This window comes from Hibiscus syriacus, unplaced genomic scaffold (genome assembly GCF_006381635.1).
Source record: "Hibiscus syriacus cultivar Baekdansim isolate YM2019G1 unplaced genomic scaffold, ASM638163v2 tig00116938_pilon, whole genome shotgun sequence".
Lineage (NCBI taxonomy): Eukaryota > Viridiplantae > Streptophyta > Magnoliopsida > Malvales > Malvaceae > Hibiscus > Hibiscus syriacus.
The window spans coordinates 422761-436583 of record NW_024063476.1 but is presented as its reverse complement, the minus strand read 5'-3'; positions in this window follow the sequence as shown (position 1 = coordinate 436583).

Here is a 13823-nt window from a genome sequence, read left to right as displayed (position 1 = left end):
ATATGAAATTAAAAATAAAAATTTAAATAAATTAAACAACACACATTGATGAGGAATCAAATCAAAATAATTTTAAATTGTGAGGTTGAAATTAATACAAAAAATTACTAAATTATACCCATTTAAAAAGTTATGGGCCAATTTAAAAATAGAAATAAGTAATAAGGGTCAATTTCATATGCAAATAAAATTTGGAGGACTAAATTGAATAAATATGAAATTACAAATAAAAATTTAAATAAATTAAACAACACACATTGATGAGGGATCAAATCGAAATAACTTTAAATTGTGAGGTTAAAATTACTACAAAAAGTACTAAATTATACCCATTTAAAAAGTTATGGGCCAATTAAAAAGTAGAAATAAGTAATAAGTATGGGTCAATTTTAGATGCAAATAAAATTTGGAGGACTAAATTGAACAAATATAAAATTACAAATAAAAATTTAAGTAAATTAAACAATACAAAGGGATCAAATATGAAAATATTATAAAATGAAAAAATTGCATTCATTTCAAAAGTTGAGAAAAAAATTAAAACAACTATATATATATATATATATATATATATATATATATATATATATATATATATATTTATATTATATAACTATATATATATATATATATATTATATACTATATATGTAAACTATATATATATATATATATATATATAAACTATAAAAATTATATAGTTTATAAACTATAATTTATAATTTATAAATTATAAAAAAATTGAAGTATCGATTTAAAATAAATGATATAATTATATATATATTCACATAAGTTTAATAAAAAAAATATTCACATGAGTGGTAGGAATTTAAAGGTGAGAATTGATAAATTTTGATCTTATAATTGACAAATTTAGAGGTGGGAAAATTTTTGAGGGAATTTTGACAATTTGAAATTTTTTTAGGGAAATTTTCGGGCATGGCAGGAAGGTTTAGTGCCCAATGAAATGGACTAGGTTAATTAGGCCCTCAATCCTCCATCAATTAAAACTTTTTTATTTTGTTATTTGATTTTTTTATTTTTTTTCATTTCAGTCATAGTTTAATTGTAAATCATTTATTGAATTTTTAATTCAATGCGATTTAGTCTTGTATATAATTCTAATTATTTTTAATTTTCCCTTCTTTCTTTAATGTGCATAATTATTAAATGTTAATTTTAGAATCTTTTATTTTAGTCACTTATGTTTAATTATATATATATAAATTTATGTATATACTTATATATATATATATTATTCAAAGTGAGTGGTGGGAGAAAACTTTTTAAAAGAAAGATTTTTTTGTGTGAAAAATTTTGATTTTATTTGAGAATTTAGAGGGAAATTGGGAAATTTTGAGAATATAGGAAAATTGTGAATTTAGAGGGAAATTGAGAAATTTAGAGGAAATAGAAAATTTAGAGAAGTTTGCGCCAAATATAGTGTCCAACAAGATATTTTGGGTTAATTAGGTTCATGCTCCTCCCACAATAATCATTTTTCCACTTGTATTTGATTTTTAATTTCTTTCATTTTATTCATGGTTTAATTGTAATTATCTTCTTAAATTTTCAATTCGATGCAATTTAATCCTGTATACATTCTAATTACTTTTAATTATATATATATATATATGTATGTATGTATGTATATAAACTATATATGTATAAACTATATAAACTATATAGTTTATAAATTATAATTTATATTAATATAATATATATATGTATGTATAACTAATATAAGTAATCTATAGATATATATATATATATATATATATATATATATATATATATATAGAAACACTATGCACAAATTATATAAAGTAATAAAGTATATAGTTTAGAAACCCTAAACCCTAAATTGAGAACCCTAAACTTCAACAGTTAACCCTTAACCCTAACCCCTGAATTATATATGTAACTTATAGTACATGTATGTATAAACCATGTATATATATATATATATATATATCTATAAATTATATAAAGTAAATTACTTATATAGTTTATAGAAATACTATGCATAAACTATATAAAGTACTAAAGTATATAGTTTATAGAAACCCTAAATCATAAACCCTCATAAACCCTAAACCCTAAATCACAAACCCTAATATAAATGAAATAGCACTAATGCATATATATTTGTAATAAAAGAGTGGGCTTATGTATTGGGCCTATGTAAACTAATGTAAATGGACTAGCACTAATGCAAATAGACTTATTTTTTGGTTTTATTATTACTTATTCATAACAACAAAATAAATGAGCTATTAATGTGAATTAACCTAACATGCAAATGAAATTAATATGGAATGTACTACTATTTATGAACCATATAATATGCAATGTGACATACTAATTATTTAACACCTAACTAATCATGTTTTATATAATTTACATTTAAATAATTTTATTAATTTTATTAAATAATTTTATATAATATGTATGTATAAACCATGTATAGTATATATAACCTATATATATATATAACCTATAAATATATAAACTATATAAAGTAAATTACTTATATAGTTTATAGAAACACTATGCATAAACTATATAAAATAATAAATTATATAGTTTATAGAAAACGTAAACCGTAAACACTAAATATTTAACCCTAAATCACAAACCCTAATATAAATGACTAGCACTAATGCATATATATTTGTAATAAAAGAGGGACTTATGTATTGGGCCTATGTAAACTAATGTAAATGGACTAACACTAATACAAATTGACTTATTTTTGGGTTTTATTATTACTTATTCATAACAACAAAATAAATGGGCTATTAATGTGAATTAACCTAACATGCAACTAAAATATTAATTATGCAAATGAAATTAATATTACATGTACTACTATTTATGAACCATATAATATGCAGTGTGACACACTAATTATTTAACACCTAATTAATCATGTTTTATCTAATTTACATTTAAATAATTTTATATAATATGTCTATTTATTAATTTAATTATCATAATAAATATTTATTATAACATTTAAAAAGTAATCATATTAATTTTTTTTAATTATATCTTAAACTAAAAAACTCATAATTTTATTAAAATCTTATATTTTCGTCCATGGTAATATATAAGTCAGGTAAATATCAGATCAGGTCATTAACAAGTCAGATCATTTACAGGTCAGATTAAAAACAGGTCAGGTTCATCACAGGTTAGGTTGAAAACAAGTCGGGTAATACCAGTTATTTACCATGTCAATCTCAGGTTCGGGTTCATATCAGTCAGATGCAGTTTGGGTTCAGGTATCATATTTTCGGTTCAATTCGGGATCAGGTCGTTCTCAGGTCAGATGCAGGTCGGGTCCAGATCCACAATTTTCAGGTCCAACTCGAGTTCAAGTCAACACCAGTTCCGACTCGAATTGGTTTCAGATCGCCACAGTTCAGGTTAAAAACAATTTTAACTCGAGTCGATTTCAGTCAGTTTTACAGGTCGGGTCACCACGCGAACCGTTTCATTCCACCTAGACTCACCGGCTCAGCAACTACTTCACTCTACATAATTTTAGACGGCAAACGAGACCTAATGTCCTTCTTCCCCGCTGCAACTGCGTGTGTTTCGACTCCGGCTGGTTTTCGGTCCTTCCTTTTTAACCAGCAATTCCGATCACCCTTCGATCTCACTCTCCCCATACACGAAACCTTAGGAGAAGAAGGTTCAATAACCGGTCGGTTTGATTTAACGGAGCCGCACCGTTTCGTAAGCAATCTAGTATTCCCAGGCTTAGTATTCTTCCAGTTCTTCGTTTCGACAAATCAAGGTTTCTGCGGTTTCGGCAAGCCGATGATGGAGGTTTTAGACTTGCTCAAAGAAAAGCGTTGAGAATTGGAGTTTGAGTTCAGAGTGGGGTTGAGGTTTGTGGAGTTGGGAACCGAGTTGCCTTTATGCGACTCTTTCCGTTCGTAGAAGGCATTGCGATCGAACCAGTCGAACTCAGCATCTTTGGATAGCCAAAACGATTCTGGAGGGTTTTCTTCTTCTGCTGGTTTCTCGGCGGAGTGGAGGTATTCGTCGTTGCCGTTAGAGTCACTTGGTAAAGGGTCGCACAATTTTGTTGTCGTGAGATCCGCCGGCACAGGCGGAAACGAGGGTTTCTAAATTGCCCTGTATCATCGTATGGACGAAGGAAAAGAGAACACACGCCTGAATTTAGACAGATCGGACGGTTTAATTGTGAAGTTTTATTGTTGACTAGTGCTTGCTTTGCTTTGGTATTTTAGATGGTGGATTATTTAAGTGTCGGTAAAACAATCATTTGTCTTATTATTATTTTAAGAGTTAATTGCATCTACTAACGCATTACAAATTATGATCTTCATTCTAAATTGGTACTTAAATTTTTAAATATTTTAATTTTATCCTTAAATTATGAGTATAATTCTAGATTAGTTCTCGAACTTTTGAGCATTGTAGTTTAATCCCAAAATTATGATCTTCATATTAAATTGGTCCCTAAACTTTTTGAACATTTCAATTTCATCCCAATCTATATGTATATACTAATTACATCCCTTGTTAATAAAATCGTTAGACCAAGTTATATTATTATATGTTTGAAAAAAAAATAAAATTTAGGTTAAACTATGATTGAAACTAATTATATATTTGGATGAATTTGAGGATGGAATTAGAAGATTCAAACGTTTGAGGATCAATTTAGAATGAGAGTCATGGTTTAGGGATGAAATTAGAATGTTCAAATGTTTAAGGACTCATTTAGAATGAGAGTCATAGTTTAGAGATGAAATTGAAATATTTAAAAGTTTAAGGATTAATTTGAAATGAGAGTCATAGTTTAGGGACATATAGTGTAATTAACTCTAAATTTAATGAATAAATTATACATCTGATGTTTTAGATTGTATTAACATGACAATTTACGAGTCTGACGTGATGATTTATGATCACAGATAATTTGGTAAATGAATTATTACTTTAATTTAAAATATATTAATATTCGAAAAAATAAATATAAAAATATTAAAAATATAAAATTGGTCGATTTTGACTGGGGATTTAGTGTTTTTGTATATTTTTATGTTTTGCTATATATATTTCCATAATTCGAGCTATGTCTATCTTATATTTAAGATTGATATGTTAAATGTGAGGAATTGTTTTGAATGTTTCATGTGTAGTGTGATCATGTAGTTAAGTATGACTCATGGCAAGCATGTTACTATTTTTGCACAAATAAGTAAGTTTATTTAGACAGATTATGCAAAATTGGTAGAGGGAAGAGAGAGCTTTAAGTTTCAAGATTGTTGACTAGTGGTTGCTTTGCTTTGGTATATTAGGTGGTGGTAGGGGTGTTCATTCGGTTAATTCAGTGGCCGAATCGATCAAACTACCATTTTTGAAATAACCAAACTTTTTTTTGTAACCGTTAACTGAATCGAACTTTTTTTTCGAAAATATTAACCGAACCGAAAAAAATTCGGTTAATTTTCGAATTAACCGAAATTTTTTAGAATTTTAGAATTTAATATTTTTAATTAAAAAACAGTTTACAATATCTAATTAATTTGATTCAAACATTATATTAAAATAAGATATTTGTATCTATCAATTTAGTTAAAAAAACCAACAATACTGTAGTTCTACAAAATAAATCAGAAGTAAGTGCAAAACTAGAAGCATAATTCAGTATGATACAAACAGTTTACACTAACAGTTTATAATATTGCAGTTCTACAAAATAAATCAGAACTAATTTGTTGGTTGTTGCTGCCATTCCAACCAAGATGTTCTCTATCAAGTGCAGAACATATTACCTGCACAGTGCACAACATAGAAATAAAGAGATGCAAAATTCAGTTCGAACCATCAAAAACAATAAAAACAATCAAAGGTATAAATATCAAATATATCTATTAAGTATCAACCAATGCTAAAATTATAAGTGCTAAGCTAACTCAATCTAATGTAAAAAATCTTATTCAGTAAACATCATCACTTCAAGCTAATGAATTTAAAAGGAATGTAAGGGACAAAATTACCACAAAAAAATAGTATTCAAAATACTCCATTTGCACCAATTGAATCCTCCCAAAAAGTTTTCATTTGCATTATCTCTACAAGAAAAAAGATATTATTTTAAAATTAAAAATACAATATAAAAACCATATATATAACCTTCAAAGTACATTGTAATAATGCAATTTACAATTAATGCATACCTTCACTCATACTCATAGTGCCAGTGCAGAATCCTATAAGCTCATGAATTGAGGGTATGTTGTAATGCATTCCAAGATAAATATAAAAGTTAAAATGATTAAATCAATTAATGTTGTGTCAATTCTCCTCAAAATAAATTCACTTATTAAATTAAAATTAATAAATAAAGAATCAACATACCATTATCAATCTTGTCAAGCTCTTGAATTTGTTCTTCAAACTTCTTGATCTCCTCTTCGATTGATGACTTTTAAATATAATCTTGAGTACACACAAAGCGTGTACCATTTTAGGAGTTAAAGAACTCCTAAATTGATCAAGCACACGTCCACCGGTACTAAATGCAGACTCTGAAGCGATGGTAGAAAGCGGTATAACTAATACATCTTTGGCCATATTTGACAGAACTGGAAATCTAGGGCTATTGACTTTCCACCATGACAAGATATCAAATTCATCATCATAATTCATAATTCTCAACAACCTCCCCTATATATTTATCTAATTCAGATGTTTGATCCTCACCACCACTTTCAATCACACGCTTTTTATACAAATCTTTCATGCGTCTTTTCAATTTTTGTTATGGTTCACTTATAGAAATTCTCACATTTAAATGGTTACCATCACTAGAGACTCGAGGCTTATACTCATCATACAATTCATTCAAAGTCTCTTTCAGCTTTTGCATCACTTCAAAACTTTTTTTCGAATCATACATCTCACTAAGTGCAAATTCAAGATAACTTAATTTATGCCTAGGATCTAACACACAACCAACAAAAACAAGCATATTCATCTTCTCAATATCACCCCAATATTTCTCAAATTTATCTTTCATCCTCATGGCCATAACACTAAATTCAACATCAACACTTAATTGAGCATCCCTTAAAAGTATGCAAATTTCAGTAAGTTCATCAAAAAAATTGTTAGATGTGACATATAAAGTACATGAAACTCGCAAAGTGACTTCATAAAAATATTCCAAGAAATCCCTTAAGTTTCTAACACAAGTCCAATCATTTACAGTTGGCCAGCCCTCTCATAACTCAAGTTCAGTCCTAAAATTTGTATCTTGCTCCTCAAATCTCTCAAAAGCTCTCTCAAATTTTCAGCAATGTCTAACATTAAATAGGTAGAGTTCCACCTAGTACAAACATCAAGACATAACATTTTTTTGCTCTCAATTTTTTCCATCTCAACACACTCCATGAACTTTTTCTGTAACATCCTCAATATCGGGTTAGTGATCAAATTTTAAAGTTTCAGAATTTGGTGACTAGAGTAGAACCATGGATTAGTTCAATGATTTATTACAAATATATAATGAAGGTTATTTAGTAATTATGAAATGAATTAAAGGGTAAAATGGTCAATTGACAAGTAAGATTTTTATTCTTCCTTTATAAGAAAAGGGAACCACATGGAAAGGGAGAGATTTCTCCAGAGTTCTCTTATTCTCCTTTCTTCTTCTTCTTCACGTGGAAGCCAAGAGCAAAGGTAAGTTTGATTTAGCTGTTGATTTCTTGAATTTTTGAGTTGGATTTGAGTCTTTGGGGGTTATATAAGCTTAAGGAAAGCTTATATAAGTTTAAAACACCAAGAAGAGAGAATTAGAAAGGAATTTCTATTAAGAGTTTATAAATGAACTTTTATTATGAAAAGGTTTTTGAAGTTCTAAGGATGAATTTGACTTGTCAAGGGTCTAATTAAGAAGTTAGAAACAATAGAAATGAATTTGGAACATGTTGAAAATTTAGTGTAATTCTTGAATTACATATGGAGAATAGGATTTTGATGTTAAAGAGGTGATTAATGAATAGAAATGAGTTTGAATATGAGTATGTAAGTTAAGAATAAGAAAGGGGATGATTTATGAAGCTATTAAGCTGAAAAGAGGAGATTTTCGGGCATAAAAATGAATTCTGGGCTATGTGCATCGATGCACATTCAATGTGCACTGATGCATCAAGGGTAAATTTCTAGAAATTGTTCAGTGTGTATCGATGCACAGGAAGTGCATCGATGCACCCCTTAAAATGAAAACATCGAATGCAATTGGTGCATCGATGCATAAGGAGTGCATCAATGCATCCCCTTAAAATGAAAACATCGAAGGTAATTTGTGTATCGATGCATGGGTAGTGCATCGATGCACCTGTTAAAGAATGCATCGATGCACTTCAAAGGGAAATTGAAATAGACATTTCTTTTGGTCTAAGAAATGATAGATTAGAGTATATCAATGGGATACTGATATGTATCAATGTATGATTATGTATATATCGAACATGAACAAGTTCCGGAATGATTATCGAGTTAAGATTCGATCGAAAGAGAGGAAATCATAAAAGTGGATTGGAACTTAGTGAGGCCAAGGTGAGTGCATCTTATTTATATAAGATTATATGGAAATTGGACTTGTGATAAGTCTATTTCCTATAGTAATAGCTCATTAAGTCTTGATTATAAGCATGTTAACAATATGAAGTGTATGTATGTTTGATTATATGAATTGATATGTTTTAGTATGTGTTATGTGGTTTATGTAAAAAACACTATTAAGTGTTAATGAGAGAATATAAAATAAGTTATTAAATTATAGGAATATAGAAGATAAGTCAAGAGATGTATGGAAATGGAAATAGATGTTTATGAAGAGTCATAGGAGAACAAATATAAGTCATATGATAATGAGATATAAGACTATGTGAATACATGGTTATGAGATGAAATATGTAATAATAGGAAAATATGATGAAAGTGAGTTCATGAGAAGTGATAGGAACTAAATAAGATTGAATTATAGAATAAAATGGGAATAGTATATCCATTAGGAAACTTGAATATAAAGGGACGTTATGAATATGTAAGATAAGTTATGTGTTAAATATCTATAGAGCTATATGAAAAGATTATAATGAATATATGAAATTGAATTAAGTAAATAGATTAAATTAATACATAAATAAAAATACTATTAAATGATATATGTTTAGAAATACGACATAATTTATATAATCTAAGGGAATACAAAGAAATGGAGTATAAGGTAGATGATATGATATAAGTTATTATATACATATATGATATATGTTATCAAGTAATATGAAAGAACTCTGAAAATTTATATAAGCTATGTGAAAGTGTTCTAGGTTTTTCTATGTGTTATATGAAGTATATATGACCATATGTGAACAAGATATGATATGTATGTTTACATGAATACCTGAGAAATGATCTAAGCTATATGATATGATATATGTGATTATATGCACTTTGGATATATGTTATATGACATGGATCTATGTGACTACGTGAGAAAGTATATAAGCTATGTGACATGTAAATGTGAATCATATGAAAATGTTCTACGCGTAAGTGAACTATGTGTATATATGAATATGTGAAATGACATAAATGACAATGCCCATGTTATGTGTCTTGAGAGCTAGAGGTATAGTTGGCATGCCAAGAGTCGAGGGTCTATGCGGTTCTTCGGGACATATATGTATTCCTTGGAACATGTGTGATGTCTTTTGAGACACATACTTGATCCTTTGTATATGTATATGATTCTTAAGGAATTTTCTACATGGTCATTTGGGACATTTTATATGGAACTTCGGTGCAATTCTACGTGGCACTTCGGTGCATTTATACGAGTTGTGGTGACAGCATTAGTGCAAAACCTCTATAGACTCACATATCCATAGTTCTCACCTGTATACATGGGCTAATAAAGAAATAACAACAAACATATAGTACATATAACTTGTATGCTTTTCTGTTATGAATGATATTATATGATTTATATGATGATATGTGGATTGTATGATTAAATGAGTCAAATGTTGATTAAAAGGCTAGGTATAAGAGGATATGTATTAAGTGATATAAACGATAATAATATTGATAACGAAATAAGGTTAATGAGGAAATGATGGGTGATGAGGATATGTGTGTGTATATGTTCTTACATGTAATGATCTATTGCATAGATTTTATAGGGATTTGTTACATGAATAAGGGTATGAGTGATAACAGTAATTTGGTCATGCATGATTACAAGCTATAGTTCATATTATATGCTTATTTGCCTCACTAAGTCATAGACTTAGCGTGTGATTGTTTCACACGTAGGTTACAGAAGTGAGAAGAGTAAAGAGCAAAGTGGAGTAAGACATGTCAATTACTTCTTACCGAAGATCAGATCAGAAAAGATGTCTTGAATTAGATGTATTATGTACATTGAAAATAGTTGGCATGTAATTAATGTTTTGAATTATATATGCTCTGATCGGTTTTGCAAAAACATTTAAGCTCTGAATAGTTCTGGAAATCTTTTGAATAAGTTACATGTATAAAAGTTTTAAATTACTCACTATTTTATACAAGTAAATGTTTTGAAAAGTCAATGTGACACCTCAAACTCGAATCCGGGTTTGGTACGGGTTGGGGGTGTTACATTTAATGGTATCAGAGCTAAGGTTTAGCCGATTCTAGGCTTAAATCGAAGTTAAATGAGGTTTAAAAATGTGTACATACCAACTAAAAGTGAAAATTTATGATCTGATAGTGTAAGGAGTATGCTGTCTTGCTAATAGAATAAGATTTGTATGATATAGTAGGAATTGATTATAGAAATTTCCAAAGTAAAATAAATCGATAACTGACGAATCTGATGGTGATAGCAATTCACATGCCCTGGCCAAGTAGGATGAAGAGCGGAAACCTCAGAAAGTATCTTATAAGATTAAAGGTTGATTTCAGAAAGTTGAAATCATATCTGAATAATGATAGAAAGTTTTTCACTGTTTTTAATCGGAAAAATGATATGAAGTAGTTTTATTATTTCATGGATAAGATAGAATATGATGAACAAGTGTCACCATAAGAGCGTTAAAAAGATCAAATGATGCAGTGAGAATTGGTAGAAGAGTTCAAAAATAAGTGCATAAGTGACAAGAGTATAAGATATAGAAAGCCAGAGTTTATGAGTTGAAATAAAGAATAGTCTTGTACATAAGCCAAAGTGTGGGAATATGTGATGTGAATGTACTGGAAGTATAAGATTATAATATATTTTCAGGATATGATAACCAAATATGAAATGGATCTGGATACAGTTGTATATTTGAGTAAAGTTGAGGATTGATAAGAAGAGTTTGAGAATGTGTATATCGATGATCAGTTTATAAGACAAAGGAAGTCATAATGTTTAGTTTGAGAAACGAAAATTACATGATGTATGAGAATAGAGGTGAAATGGATAAGCTAAATAAACTAATTTTGAGATAATTTCGATTGGAAAGGATGTATATGGTTGGTTGATTAGGGCTTGTTCCCTAGATTGAACAGATGTTATTGACTAGATATCAGAGTAAAAGTGATAAAGTTATAAGCTTGGAGGAAAAAATAAAGTTAAGTCAATCAATTATGATGTGAAACTGAATATAGTTATGTATTCTGATCAGATAGCTATGATGTAGAAATGGAGATAAGTATTTGCATGGAACCTTAAGGAAGGAAAATACAGGTATAAGACTTGATAAAGAATTAAGTTCTGTATAAGAAATGGGTTATCAAAGTTATGAGGATGTAATGAAGATTGATACATAGAGATGAGTATAGATGATAAGACAAGAGTATGTGAACATGAAAGGAAAAATATGATTTGTGTATAAAGGAATAATGAAATAAAGAAATGAAAGGGATTGAATTAAAGGATAAGATACTATAAAGGTTATATGGAAGTGTAGATGATAATTTTGATACAAAAGTAAGAAAAGTGTGTAATGTGATGTGAAAAGATTCTTTAAAGTGTATGTTGAATCGTATTTAAAGAAGATTTAAGGTCGTGTTCTTGGTTAAATGATGATGGAAAACGAATTTGGTTATTATAAGGTAGTTAGAGATGGATTTATGATGTTGAGTGATGAAAATGAATGTTAATGTTTATATAATGAGTGACATTATATGAAATTTTAGAAAGGTCAAAGGAAAATGTAGAATATAATGAGAGAAAAGACAGAAATGGATTGAAGTTACTGGTTGTTGTTTAAATGATAAGTGACAGTAGATAAAGGTATAAAGGAAAAAGACAATTGAAGAAGTAAATGAAGGAAAAATTAAGTAAAGGAAGTAGCATGAGAACATTAGAAGATATGTTCTTATTGATATGTTCAGTGAAAATTCGAGGACGAATTTTCTTTAAAGGAGGGGAGATTTGTAACATCCTCAATACCGGGTTAGTGATCAAATTGTAAAGTTTCAGAATTTGGTGACTAGAGTAGAACCATGGATTAGTTCAATGATTTATTACAAATATATGATGAAGGTTATTTAGTAATTATGAAATGAATTAAAGGGTAAAATGGTCAATTGACAAGTAAGATTTTTATTCTTCCTTTATAAGAAAAGGGAACCACGTGGAAAGGGAGAGATTTCTCCAGAGTTCTCTTATTGTCCTTTTTTCTTATTCTTCACGTGGAAGCCAATAGTAAATGTAAGTTTGATTTAGCTGTTGATTTCTTGAATTTTTGAGTTGGATTTGAGTCTTTGGGGGTTATATAAGCTTAAGGAAAAGTTATATAAGTTTAAAACACCAAGAAGAGAGAATTAGAAAGGAATTTCTATTAAGAGTTTATAAATGAACTTTTATTATAAAAAGATTTTTGAAGTTCTAAGGATGAATTTGACTTGTCAAGGGTCTAATTAAGAAGTTAGAAACAATAGAAGTGAATTTGGAACATGTTGAAAATTTAGTGTAATTCTTGAATTACATATGGATAATAGAATTTTGATGTTAAAGAGGTGATTAATGAATATAAATGAGTTTGAATATGAGTATGTAAGTTAAGAATAAGAAAGGGGATGATATATGAAGTTATTAAGCTGAAAAGAGGGGATTTTCGGGCATAAAAATGAATTTTGGGCTATGTGCATCGATGCACATTCAATGTGTACCGATGCATCAAGGGTAAATTTCCAGAAATTGTTCAGTGTATCGATGCACAGGAAGTGCATAGATGCATAGGAAGTGCATAGATGCACAGGAAGTGCATCGATGCACCCTTTAAAATGGAAACATCGAATGCAATTGGTGCATCGATGCATAAGGAGTGCATCGATGCATCCCCTTAAAATGAGAACATCGAAGGTAATTTGTGTATCGATGCATGGGTAGTGCATCGATGCACCTGTTAAAGAATGCATCGATGCACTGTAGAATGCATCGATGCACTTCAAGGGGAAATTGAAATAGACATTTCTTTTGGTCTAAGAAATGATAGATTAGAGTATATCAATAGGATACTGATATGTATCAATGTATGATTATGTATATATCGAACATGAACAAGTTCCGGAATGATTATCGAGTTAAGATTCGATCGAAAGAGAGGAAATCATAAAAGTGGATTGGAACTTAGTGAGGCCAAGGTGAGTGCATCTTATTTGTATAAGATTATATGGAAATTGGACTTGTGATAAGTCTATTTTCTATAGTAATAGCTCATTAAGTCTTGATTATAAGTATGTTAACAATATGAAGTGTATGTATGTTTGATTATATGAATTGATATGTTTTTGTAT